Source organism: Gopherus flavomarginatus, chromosome 18 (assembly GCF_025201925.1).
Source record: "Gopherus flavomarginatus isolate rGopFla2 chromosome 18, rGopFla2.mat.asm, whole genome shotgun sequence".
Lineage (NCBI taxonomy): Eukaryota > Metazoa > Chordata > Testudines > Testudinidae > Gopherus > Gopherus flavomarginatus.
The window spans coordinates 20,619,829-20,633,651 of NC_066634.1; positions in this window are offsets into that span (position 1 = coordinate 20,619,829).

Here is a 13,823-nt window from a genome sequence, read left to right on the forward strand (position 1 = left end):
GGGGAACCCAGGGCTGGGATCCCAGGGGGCTGCAGGTCAGGACTGAGGGGACCTGGCAGGAGGAGGGGGAGGAGGGAACTCAGATCTGGGATCGCAAGGGGCTGCAGGTCAGGATTAAGGGGCACCAGCAGGAAGAGGGGGAGGGGGCCCAGGGCTAGGATCACGGGGCTGCAGGTAAGGATTCAGGGGCACTGGCAGGGGGAAGGGGAGGAGGGAGCTCAGGGCTGGGATTGCAGGGGGCTGCAGGTCGGGACTGAGGGGCATCAGCAGAGCCACGTTCGTGAAGCTTCCAGTCACTACCTGCCCTGTGCCTGGCTCTCGTCTGCCGGCTCATACATTTCTGCCATACCGGGCTCGACGGCTGTTTATGTTTCCCGGCACAGGATGGCTGAGCAACGTGCAGAACATGATATGGGGCAGGCGCTCCCTTCCCCCACCCCAGGCAGGGTGACCCTGAGCCACCCTATCCCCTTAATAGAAAACACTCCGGTCGATCTAGCCACGGCGCTGACAGTGTGGGACAAACATCTACAATCACATGGGGAAACTGAGGCACAGGGGTGGCAAGGTGATTTGACAGTGGCAGAGTGGGAACAGCCAGGCGTCCTGACTCTCCCACCCCCGCATACTCTAACCACTAGACCCCACTCCCCTCAGAGTCCGGGATAGAACCCAGGAGTCCTAGTGCCGCACGCTCTAACTGCTGACCCCTAACCTCTTGCCTAGCCAAACATTTGGAGGAGACAAACCCAGCAGGTGGAGTAGTGGGGCTGGCTGGAGACAAGGCAAAGCTCCTAGGGCCAGCCTGCCTGGGGCTGTAGGGTGGACAGTCTGTTTACCTGGTGTCCTGCCCATTGCAGGGAATCGGATGGTCCACCCCTGCAACATCTGCTCTTGGCTGGGCCTACCAGGAGCGCAGGGAAGGGCCCGTAGCGCCGGGCCCATAGCGGCAGCCCCACTGCGCAGCCCGGGGTTAGGCAAAGGGCTGCGAGTAGGGCCGTGCAAGGGCTAGTTCTCTGCTGTGCGTCGAAATGGGGCGGGGGGGGGGGGGCTGGAATCCTGTGTCTTTGCTTGATGGATTTCGGGGAGGGGCGGGGAGTCAGGACTCCTGGGTTCTATCCCCAGCTCCAGGAGGGGAGTTGGATCTAATGGGCAGTGGGGGCGGGGAGTCAGGACTCCTGGGTTCTATCCCCAGCTCCGGGAAGGGAGTTGGATCTAGTGGGTAGCGAGGGCAGGCTGCTGTCCACCTGCAAAGGGGCCGGGGAGCTAATCAACGGGCCCCCCACGGTGAACTGCTGCTTGACTCGCAGTGGTTAGTACAGGTGGCAACAGCTGGGGAGACACAGCCACAGAGAAGGGGTGCAGGTTTGCGTGACCTAGCTAAACTCCCACAAGGAGTCAGAAACAGAACCTAGGAGTCCTGGCTCCCAGCCCCTCCCGCATCCCTTTGGGCTCCTTTCAGCTAACGTGCGAGCAGTCAGAGATCAACAGGAGGTCAGACTGGATGTGCCGGGGAGGTGGGTCCTTCCAGCCTTAGACTTTGGAACCACTGGACCCCTCCCCACCCCCACCCCCACTCCAGGGCTTGAACCCCGGAGTCCTGCCTCTTATTCCCCCCTTTCTCCAAACCGTCAGACTCCACTCCCCTCCCAGAGCTGGGGATAGAACCCAGGCGTCCTGACTCCCAGCCCCCCCATCTCTAACCATTGGACCCCACTCCCCTCCAAGAGCTGGGGATAGAACCCAGGCATCCTGATTCCCAGCCCCCCCATCTAACCATTGGACCCCACTCCCCTCCCAGAGCTGGGGATAGAACCCAGGCGTCCTGACTCCCAGCCCCCCCATCTCTAACCATTGGACCCCACTCCCCTCCCAGAGCTGGGGATAGAACCCAGGAGTCCTGATTCCCAGCCCCACATCCAGTTGTCTATGGCTGCAGTGACCCTCGATGGGGGAGCCTGCCAGCCGCACGTCAACCAGACTTTTAACGGCCTAGTCAAAAGCTGGACCCCTGGCAGGCTCCCCGGGGGCAAATCGGGGGACATGGCCGGAGAGCACTGTGCAGTGGCTTTTCTCTGCCCCCCAGGGCCCATAGGGTTTACCCTGGGGGCCAGGCAGGGCCCAGAATACCGGGAGGACTAAGGGGGTTTAAAAGCTTCGGATGGGGGAGCTGGGCATTGGCCCCCATGGTGCGTCTAGCATGAAATGTGAGCGGGTTCCCTCCTTGCCGAGAACTCGTCCACAGCTACATTCCCTCGAGTCCCAGTCTGGTCGCTCCTTGGGCTGCTCCTGCCCATCCCCAGGTGCCTGGCTAGGCCATGCTCCCTTCCGGTCTCTCCTCATGGCTCCAGCCTCATTGCTCCGCTCCTGCCTTGGGACAGGGGTTGGGCATGTCTCTGGCCCACCGGCGCAGCACATGCTGCTGTGAAGCCCGTTGCAAACTCCAGCCTAAGCTCTGTGGGAATCCTTCCTCCTTGCTGGGATCAGGCCCCTCCCCATGGCCCACAAGCTGCAGCAACCCACCCGTGCACCTTTGCCTGCGCCCGCTTGGGCTGCGCTCGCCGTCTCCAGAGCCTAACTACAGCTCCTGGTTTCCACCACGTTAGTTTCACGTGTTGGCGGCGGCATGCGGCTGCTGGGGGCGGCGATCAGGCGGCTAGAGAATCTGGGGGCTCTGTCCCCCACTGCTCCTTCCACACACACTTCCCATGGCCCCTCTCCCCTCATAGCAGCCTGCCCCCCCCCTTTTAGGGTGACCAGATGTCCTGATTTGGGGTCTTTTTCTTATATAGGCTTCTATTATCCCCCACCCCCACTCCTGATTTTTCACATTTGCTGTCTGGTCACCCTACCCTCTTTGCTGATGGCCCCCTAGCCAGCTCTGACGTCTCCCCTTTGATATCCGAGCCGGTGGCAATGGATCGGGGGAGTGCGATTCCACGCGACACCGTATTGAATGGTCCAGACGCAGCCCACACCAGCATCAAGGCTCAGCCAGCCACCAATTTTCTGCTGAGATCTTACAAGCTACTTTTTGGATAAATATTATAACACCAGCATGTTAGATGTGATGAGTATGTCAGGCCTGACAGGGATTAGAGGGCAGCGTGTCATCTGGCTGTTGGCATGAGGGGCTCTTAGGGACACGGTCCCGCTGGCTGTTTGATATGGACATGCTTTGGGGCAGGGCTTGTCTCTCCTTCTGTGTCTGTGCAGTGCAAAAGGGCCCCAGTCTTGGTAACTGTGTGTCCACACAGTGCCCAGCACAACAGGACTCTGATCTCAGCCAGGGTCTGTGCAGCGCCCGGCACGACGGGCCCCTGAGCTTGGCTGGGGTTTGTGCAGCGCCCAGCACAAGAGGGCCCTGATCTCAGCCAGGGTCTGTGCAGCGCCCGGCACGGCGGGCCCCTGAGCTTGGCTGGGGTTTGTGCAGCGCCCAGCACAAGAGGGCCCTGATCTCAGCCAGGGTCTGTGCAGCGGCCGGCACTACGGGGCCCTGAGCTTGGCCTGGGTCTGTGCAGCGCCCAGCACAACGGGGCCCTGATCTCAGCCAGGGTCTATGCAGCGCCCGGCACGACAGGGCCCTGATCTCAGCAGGGGTGGGGTCTGTGTCGTGCCTGGCACAATGGGGGCCCTGATTTTGACGGGGATCTGTGCAGTGCCCAGCAAAATGTGAGGCCCGATCTCAGCTGGGACCGCTAGACTCTGCCGTAATAGTAACAAAGGAAACGTAAACAGGAAGGGGTTGTGCAACTGGTTATGAAAGGAGCATTCAGCTCCATGCTGCTGTGGAAGCAACATCCGGGCTTGTCACAGCCCAGTTACTGCATCATCATTTCCCGTGGGCTTCCCGGCCTGGGGATCGCGCACGTGTGGTTTGGGCTGCTGCTTCCTGCAGAAAATAACAAAGCCTGTGTGTGCACCGAGGATCCCGGCAGGTGTCAATGGGAGTCACTCCACTGGAGTCAATGGGCCAGATCCCAGCTGGGGGTCAATGGGCATCGCTCCATTGGAGTCAATGGGCCAGATCCCGGCTGGGGTCAATCCGCTGTCGCTCCATTGGAGTCAATGGGCCTGATCCCAGCTGGCGTCAATGGGCGTTGCTCCATTGGAGTCAATGGGCCAGATCCCACCTGGCGTCAATGGGCCGTAGCTCCATTGGAGTCAATGGGCCAGATCCCAGCTGGTGTCAATGGACGTTGCTCCATTGGAGTCAATGGGCCAGATCCCAGCTGGGGTCAATGAGCCGTAGCTCCACTGGAGTCAATGGGGCAGATCCCAGCTAGTGTCAATGGGCGTCGCTCCATTGGAGTCAACGGGCCAGATCCCAGCTGGGATCAATGGGCGTCGCTCCATTGCAGTCAATGGGACAGATCCCAGCGTGGTCAATGGGCCGTAGCTCCATTGGGGTCAATGGGGCAGATCCCAGCTGGGGTCAATGGCCCGTAGCTCCACCGGAGTCAATGGGGCAGATCCCAGCTGAGGTCAATGGGCCGTAGCTCCACTGGAGTCAATGGGCCAGATCCCAGCTGGCGTCAATGGAATCAATGGGGCAGATCCCAGCTGGTGCCAATGGGCCGTAGCTCCACTGGAGTCAATGGGCCAGATCCCAGCTGTGGTCAATGGGCCGTAGCTCCACTGGAGCTGAGGGTGCAGTGCCGATTCCCCCAGCTGACAATCTGCCCCTGCTGCTGGGGTTTTTGGCTCTGTCACAAACATTTTGTCCCAGTTGGATTCATGGCTCCTGACTTCAAAAGACAAAGGAGCTCCCAGGAAGCATTTTCTCGCTGGCGTCCCTTGGGGCTTGGCTTGCAGCTCAGCTGGTCCCTGGGCCTCTCACATCTGGTCCCTGCAGTGCAGCCCCTGTGGCCAGAGGGGACAGGTGGAAACGCACAACACAGCAGCAGGGTGAGGGTGTCGCTGGGAAGCACCTGGCACAGGGCTATGTTACTGCTGCGGTGGCGGGGGTCTGTGTGTGTGTGTGCACTGATACCAGTCAGCAGGGCCGGCTTTAGGCCAATTTCACCAATTTCCCCGAATCGGGCCCCGCGCCTAAGACGGCCCCGCAGCCAGTGAGAATCCCTTCCCTGGCTAGAGGTGCCTTTTTAATTTTTACTCACCTGGTGGCACTCCGGGTCTTTGGCAGCACTTCGGCGGTGGGTCCTTTTACTCACCTGGCGGCGGTGGGTCCTTCGCTTGTTCTGGGTCTTTGGCGGCACTTTGGCGGCAAGCCCTTCAGTGCCGCCGAAGATCTGGAGCAAGTGAAGGACCCACCGCCAAAGTGCCGCCGAAAACTCGAAGCACTGCCCGGTGAGTACAAGCCCCACGTGTTTTTTTTACATGTTTTGTCTTCCCTGCCAGGGCCCCCTCGAAACTATTCGAATTGGGCCCTGCACTTCCTAAAGCCGGCCCTGCCAGTCAGTTCTGTGTTTTGGAGGAACCAGGGCGCAATGTCTGGCCTGTCTGACTCCTGAGGGACACACCCCCATGCCGGTCTCTGCTTGAACCAAGAAGGATCAGAGAAAAGGCTTGCAGAGAGCAGCGAAGGGCGAAGGGCGTTGGGAGACACACCTAGACCCCTCCTGAGAAGGGTGACAAGCTTAAGACATCTCCATTTGCATACAGAATGGAGAGCAGAGACAACTCCCCTAGCCTCATCTGCATGAAAGATGGGACAGAGATTAGCATGCGGAATGGAGAACAGAGAACCGCACTGAACTCTGGGACTGGAAAAGCAGGGACGCACTGCATCATGGGAATCTCTGCTCCAGATAATGAACCTACGCCTGCCCACACCCAGCGCAGCAGTCATCAGACCAATTCTAGTAATGACTCCTTGATTGGGATCCAAAATACTGAAAGCCTCTTTGCATTGTGAGCTCCCTGGAAGAAAACACCACCCAGAGCCAAGAGTGACCAGCTCCTATTGTGTAGCCTAAAGAAAAGCCTTGAGTCACCGGTTTACCCATAAACAAATCTAGTGTCTCCCTTGAACCATTGTATTTTCTCTACAAACCCTCGACCTATGCCCAAGTAAGTGTTCTGATGCTTGGATCCAAACTCTGCCTCGGTTCCACTGGGACTCTGTATTGTCCTGACTGATCCTGCTGGGGGCTCTGCCTGTCTCCAGCCCTCAGGACCCTGAACTACCACCATCACCTGGGACCCCGACCAGTTCAAGCCTCATGGAGTGGGTGAGATCCCCCTTCTTTCTCTCTCTCTCTGTTTTCCTTTCTACCTTAGGTATTAACCTGTAATGACGTAGGTTATGTTGGTTTAGGCGCCTTGTGTAGTGATCACTAGTATTATATAAATAACTTTTATAGTTAAGCTGGTTGCTTCTCTCTCTCTCGCTGAACTTTACTCTTTTGTGTTTTAACTTCCCCCCATTCACTCTACAGCAACGCTTCTTTTACCTAAGCTAAAGATCCCTGCAGCGCCCAGAATCCTGTGGGCGTTTGCTCATCAAGTAGGTTATTGCCAGTACAATTGTGATGTGAGAGTGGGGATAGGGACATGCTGAATCTGGGACACACAGGGCGGGGGCAGCTGGAAAGTGCTGCTTCATCCAGCCCAGTGAGTCCAGGGACATATAAGGGGTCAGCTTGACAGCGCTGATTGACCCTGTCCGCTCAGACTTGCTCTGTTAGAGAGAGAGAGAGAGAGAGAGAGAGAGAGAGAGTGTGTGTGTGTGTGTGTGTGTGTGTGTGTGTGTGTGTGTGTGTGTGTGTGTGTGTGTGTTTTTTTCATCCGGTTCTGGGGCTGGAGGAACCCAGGCCTGGGGAACCTAGGTCCTACAAGATAGCTCCATTGGGAGGGCATTTGCAGAGGGGAGAAGTTAAGCTCCACATGAAAACACACGTGACACAGGCAGCACATTGATAGAATTACAGACCACTCCCCTCCAGAAGAGTAACCTGAATAAATGAGCATACCCCAAAGTAACGTGCAAATCTGGTAACAGCATGTGTGTGTGCAGACATAGGTGTGTGTGCACAAACATGTATGTGTGTGTGTGCGTGCACACAAGTACGTGTGTGTGCACGTGAGTGCACAGAATGCAGAATGCACGGTTCCCTCTCCGTGCCCTCTGGGAGCCCCCCAGAGCTGGGATCTGTACCAGTCCAGCCCTTCCCACCCACCCCCTGCTCTGGTACCTGCTCTGCAGATGAAGGAGGAGGGACAGCAGCCCCTCCCCACCTCCCTGTCATTCCCACCTGGCCTTTCCCCGAAGCAGGCATCGCTGGGGGACATGGCTGGGGTCGCAGAGCCCCTGCACTTTGGGGAACCCATCTGCCTTCTAGGGGCAAGGCAGGAACACCCCAGCACAGAGCCCCTTTGAGCAGGGCTTGACACCCCCTTGGGCCCGGCTGAGGGATGGAAGGTGCAGGGCACTGGGTTTTTCCCCTCCTTCCTGCCAGACCTGATGTCATGCACAGCACAGGTGTGCTGCGGGGGGGTGGAGGGGAAGGAATTCTCCAGACCAAACCCTTCCTGTCCATCCTGCCTGCCCCAGCACCCAGACACCACCGATGCCAACAGTCTGTTCCTCCCATGGTGCCCCTTCTAGATGCTTCCTGGGGTGACATTTGCTCCCCGACGCACGCACAGGCTAAATTCTCCCTCTGAGAGCCCAGCTGGGTTTAATGACACAGGACCCTCCCTGGGCAGACTGTGGTGGCTCTGAGAGGCTAAGCCTGGTCTTAGAGCAGCTCTGGGGCAGCGGGGGGCCTTGTGCTACAGTCGCTGAGCTGGGAGAGGAGCTCTAATCAGCTGCCTTTGTCAATGGGTAGAGGCAGAGCTCAGACCCCCTCTCCCTGCTCCAAAAATCCACCAGCACTTGAGCTAAAGGAAAATCCCCATTGATTATTAGCATTATAGGGCATATGACACACAGTTCTGAGTCCATCTAGTAGAGGACAATGGTATAGATAGATAGATAGATAGATAGATAGATAGATAGATAGTCTCTGCTCCCCTGGGACACTGATTCTGCTCCTGGGTCACCATATCTGATGCCTCCTCTCCCTCCCTGGAAGTCTGGCTCATCCCTCTCGGGAGTGAGGATTGAACAGCCCGGGGCTGTTGGGATGAGCGGGGCTGGGAAGCAGCACAACCCCCGTCTTGGCCCAGCAGCTTGGAAAAGGTTAAACCCTTCCTGGGGAGAAGCCCCGGGTTAGGATGGCAGGGAACAGTTCCCCAACCCCTGTCAGTCCCGGTTGGTCCCATTCCAGGGGCGGTGATCAGTGTTAAAGACACATGGCCCACGTCTTTATCTGCATTCCTAATAATAGCTCCTTCGATTATTAACTCGGAAAGAATGTCAGGTCCTGTGTACGATCTCACCTCACATCCCCTTGGACTGGATATGTGTCTGCGCTTGGCTCCAGCCGCACAGCAGCCCTGGTCAATTTCACTGTCTCCTTCCGATCAGCTTGCCTTTAAGGGAGTGGAATTCAGGCACCCCCAATCACTAGCCATTTGTGAAAACGGTGGCCCAGGGCATGCTGCCCTCTCGGATGGTGCTGGTGCAAGGCAGGCTGGCTCGCCGCACGCGTTCCCTGCCGGTGACCGGTCCATGGGGCATCCACAACACCCCGGCCTCCTCTGTTTTCTGCCCGGGGGACACCCAAGTTTAGCCTCCTGCAAACCGAAATGCTTTCGTCTAACTAAAGTCATCAGGCTCAACATAGAGACAGCGCTTGGGGTAGACAGGAGATCAGCCTACATCAGGAGGGGCCCTAAAATTTTCAAATGCAGGTACAGACCCCTTTGGAAATCTTAGACACAGTCTGCCAAGGGTCCAGGCCACCAACCACTGGTTGAAAACCACTGGCCAAGACGCTGACAGTCTAATGCGAGATGATCTACTGCTCCTTCCTAGCCTTATACTCTGTGGATCTTGGAAACTAAAAGTGCGATTTTGAACAGCTTTAGTTAATCAGAGGCAATTCTGTGTGTAGCCCAATGCGCTCCTGAGGTTCTGTTTAGCATAAGCCCTGCTCTACACCCAGATTTTGTCCTGGTATCTCTATCTGGGTCGGTGGGGTGATGCTCTTACCAATACCATTATGCCGGGATCAACACTCGTGCAGGAGAAGGTGCACCTGGAGAAAAGTTGCCTTCCCAGCCATTCTGAAAAATCGGGGAAAAAGAAATCATTTCCAGGCTAAATGAAAATGATTCCCCCCCCCGCCGCCAAAATGTTGGGGAATTGGAAATGTTTAAAAATATTACTTAATAGATTCCTCGAGTCCATGGCCAGAAGGGACCATTGTCTGCCCTCCAGACAACAGCCCACAATCATTCCCAAAGCGGAACTTTTAGAAAGATTATTGGAGTATCAAGTCCAATTTTGGGCCCCCCACTACAGAAAGGATGTGAACAAATTGGAGGGCAATGAAAATGGTCAGGGGGTTGGGGCACATGACTTACGAGGAGAGGCTGAGGGAACTGGGATTATTTAGTCTGCAGAAGAGAAGAGTGAGGGGGGATTTGATAACAGCCTTCCACTACCTGAAGGGGGTGGGGAGTGGGGTTCCAAAGAGGATGGAACTCGGCTGTTCTCAGTGGTGGCAGATGACAGAACAAGGAGCAATGGTCTCAAGTTGCAGTGGGGGAGGTCTAGGTTGGATATTAGGAAACACTATTTCACTAGGAGGGTGGTGAAGCACTGGAATGGGTTCCCTAGGGTGGAATCTCCATCCTTAGAGGTTTTTAAGATCCGGCTTGACAAAGCCATGGCTGGGATGATTTAGTTGGGTTTGGTCCTGCTTTGAGCAGGGGGTTGGACTAGAACCTCCTGAGGTCTCTTCCAACCCTGATCTTCTATGATTCTATGAAACACAGCCAACCGGGGCTTAAAAACTGTCCATGCTGGAGAATCCATCATGACTCTTGGTCAATTGTTCCAACAGTTAATGACTCTCACCAGTAAATATTTCCGGTCTGAATTTGTCCAGCTGCCACCTCCAGCCATCAGATCGTATTAGACCTTCCTCTGCTAGACTGAAGAGCCCGTTATTCAATAGTTGTTCCCTGTGTCGGTACTGATAGATGGAGATCCAGTCACCCCCTGACTTGACTCTTTGTGGTTCTTCTCTGACACCTCTTCAATTGATCAACATCCTTCCTGAATGGTGGGCACCAGAACTGGACACAGGAGTCCAGCAACGGTCGCGCCAGCGACAAACACAGAGGGGAACTAACCTTTCTGCTCCTACTCGAGATTCCCCTCTTTATACAGCCCAGGATCACATAGGTTCTTTTGGCCCCAGCTGGGAGCTTATATTCAGCTGATTATCCACCATGACCCCCAAATGTTTTTCAGCCTCACTGCTTTCCAGGAGAGAGTCCCCCATCCGCTAAGTACAGCCTGTGCTCTTTGTTCCCAGATATCTGCATTTAGCAATATTAAACACAGCTTGCTTGCTTGGGCCCAGCTTAGCCAGCCATCCGGATCACTCTGTATCAATGACCTGTCCTCTTCATTGTTTGCCACATCCCCGATTTTTGTGTCATCCTCAGACTTTATCGGTGGCCAGCTTTGGGGGCAAATGAACTGGCGCCTTTAGATTTTGAGCATTTTTTAAAAAAAAATTTTTTTTTGTTACATTTTCTAACTAAAACTAACAGCCATTTGGAACCAAAAAAGTCATTAAAAAGCAACATTTTTAAAAAACCGCAAACTGCTCAAAAGACCTCCAAACAGTTTGATTTTTTTCCAGCTGTATTCATTTTGGTCAAAGAGGTTTTTTTCGACCGGAACAATTCAGCCAAACAACCCAACTTTGCAAGAAAGAAAGAACGGAATGAATCTTTCAGCCTACCCAAAGCTGCAGGTGTTTTGCTGGGGGGGAAACAATGAGCTGGAATATCTACTGACTAATATAACAACCTGCTGCGCACACTCACCCCCATCCACACACACATGGCCGCCCTAGCTAGCTTCTGGTGGCTTCTGCAGCATGCAAGCCGGTGAGCACCACTGGAGGGCCCACCAACTATTTTAAAAGGATCCCACTTCTATGTGCCCACTCCTATACATGGCCCTTGGCAACTAGATCTAACTCCGTTAAACTGGAAACCTGTTCCACAGCCCAGCCAGCAGGGGGAGATAAGGAGCCCCTGGGGTTAATACGGGTGTATTGGCATCATATCCAGTCATTAAAGGCATCTCAGCTGCATAATTTCCCCAGGTGCCCCCATGCACGGGGGTGAGGGGGTGAACGCAGTGCCCACCCCCAGGCCTGCCTCTTTTCTGCAGCTCTCCACGAAGCACCTAGTGGGAGCTGCAGTTCATGCCACGTTACTGATGCGGGTCTCCTTTTAACCAGCCTTCACCTGCTCACAAAGCCCAGCAGCCACCTCGGCCTCTGTCTGTGGCCTAGATCCATGGAGGTATTCAGAGGCGGCTGCTTTCTATGGCTCTGAGGACTGAAACGTTTTGCTCTAACTAAAGGGGTTGGGTTTGATATTTGGGTGGCGTTTCATGCCCTTGTACGCACCCAACGATCAGTGGTCACTGCTGGCCTTCAACACTGTGACCCTCAATGCCATCATGATCGGACCGTCCCGGAACTGTTTCTGTTCTGATTTCTTAGAATCATAGAATATCAGCATTGGAAGGGATCTCAGGAGGTATCTAGTCCAACCCCCTGCTCAAAGCAGGACCAATCCCCAGACAGATTTTTGCCCCGGATCCCTAAATGGCCCCCAGGATGTTCTACCACCAAGAGTGAGGGTTTTTAATGCTACGAGTGGAGGGGAGGAGAAAGTCGATTGGGTAGACCCACTTCAGTGTCAGGGCTGCAATGAGCCCCTCCAGCCTTGGCAAATGCACTCCGGCTGTCACAGGCTTTAGAGACATTTTTATTTTTTTATTTAAAGTTTTAATTCATTTTTCTACATACAACACATGCCAAAAACCAGACTCCTCATAAAAGATCTTTATAGACTTGCTATTTGACGCATCTGATAGCATGCTTTTAATTAATTTTATTTATTACAAATCAGAAAAAAGGCGCTGATTTGTGCTGGGCACTGCAGACACAAAAATTGACTGAGATCAGGGCCCCGTCGGGCCGGGCGCTGCCCAGACACACAGTGACCGAGATAGGGGCCCTGTTGGGTCGGGTGCTGCCCAGACACACAGTGACCGAGATCAGGGCCCTGTCAGGCCAGGCACTGCCCAGACACACAGTGACCGAGATCAGGGCCTCGTCGGGCCGGGCGCTGCCCGGACACACAGTGACCAAGATAGGGGCTCTGTCGGGTCGGGTGCTGCCCAGACACACAGTGACCGAGATCAGGGCCCCGTCGCACCGAGCGCTGCCCAGACACACAGTGACTGAGATCGGGGCCAAGTCGTCCCGGACGCTGCCCAGACACACAGTGACCGAGATAGGGGCTCTGTCGGGTCGGGTGCTGCCCAGACACACAGTGACCGAGATCAGGGCCCCGTCACACCGAGCGCTGCCCAGACACACAGTGACCGAGATCGGGGCCAAGTCGTCCCGGACGCTGCCCAGACACACAGTGACTGAGATCGGGGCCCTGTCACACGGGCGCTGTGTGGTAACTGAGGCAGAGCAAGTAGGAGGCAGGAGGGAAGGTGTTCATTGACCGTATGTTATTATTCCCTTTATTATTACTGCAGTGTATTGGGGGTGGTTGCATGTGTGTTTCTGCCCTCTCCTGGACACAATCAGAACTGCTCCTGCGTGTCACAGACCCCTCTACCGCTTTCTGCTGAGAGTCCCCTTTGCCTCTGAGGGCGGGGCGCAAGCGGGGCAGAGGCTAGGTTCTGTCTGTGCTGAGTGATGCAGCTACCCACCTGAATTCCTAGGCAGTGATTTGCTCCGTCCGGTGACCTCACATTTGCACAGCACTTGTTCAGACATGGCCCCCTCCATCCCACCCCTGAACAAGTGGCTTGAGATTTCAGTGAGAGATGCCAAGCCGCAGGCCAGGGGCGGGTTGCAGGGAAAGGAAACAACTGCTGCAGGGGATGAGCAGCCCAGAAGAGGGCGAGGTGGGCAGTGCCTGGGCATGGTAGATCTTTGCACCAGCCTGAGCCCACCGCCCAGGGGAAAGGGGGAGGCTGATGGGTTCTGCGTTCTCGGGCGGGGGGAGCCGCAAAAGGCACAGGTGCCACGGGGCAGTTCCCTGTGGCCACACTCGCTAATTCAGACCCCCAGCCCAAGGATCAGCCTCCCCACCAGTCTGGGGCGGGGAGGGGGGCTGCCTCCGCGGCTGCGAGTGAGAGGGTGTCATGGGCCAGTAGGTTTTGGCACTCTGCCCGCCATAGGACAGCGCTGCAAATATTTAGACATGGGGGGATTAGCCAGAGGCTGCATGGGGGAGGCTAGACGGGGATTAATTCAGCAAAGGAAATATTTACATTGGGCTCAGTGCTGGCTGCAGCGTCAGCTCCGGCACCCGGATCCCAGCGTGGGGCAGAGCCAGACAGGACAGAGACATGCTGGGGCGTCGCAGCACCAGCTGGAGGGAAGAGTGGGCACTGGAGGCAGAGAACGGGGAGAATTCGGGCAGGGAGACTTAAGCAATTGGGGGCACACACAACCCCCAGGCCACCCCATGGCATCCACGCACGCAGCTCTGCCTATACCCCTTAATCCTGACCCACAACCCCCTCCATGTTATCCCAGCCCTGGGTTCCCCCCTCCAGTTCTGCTGATGCCCCTTAATCCCAACCCACAGCCCCCCCGTTATCCTGGCCCTGGGGTCCCCCCACAGCTCTGCCAACAGCCCTCACTACCAACCCGCAGCCCCCCCCCATATTATCCCAGCCCTGGGCTCCC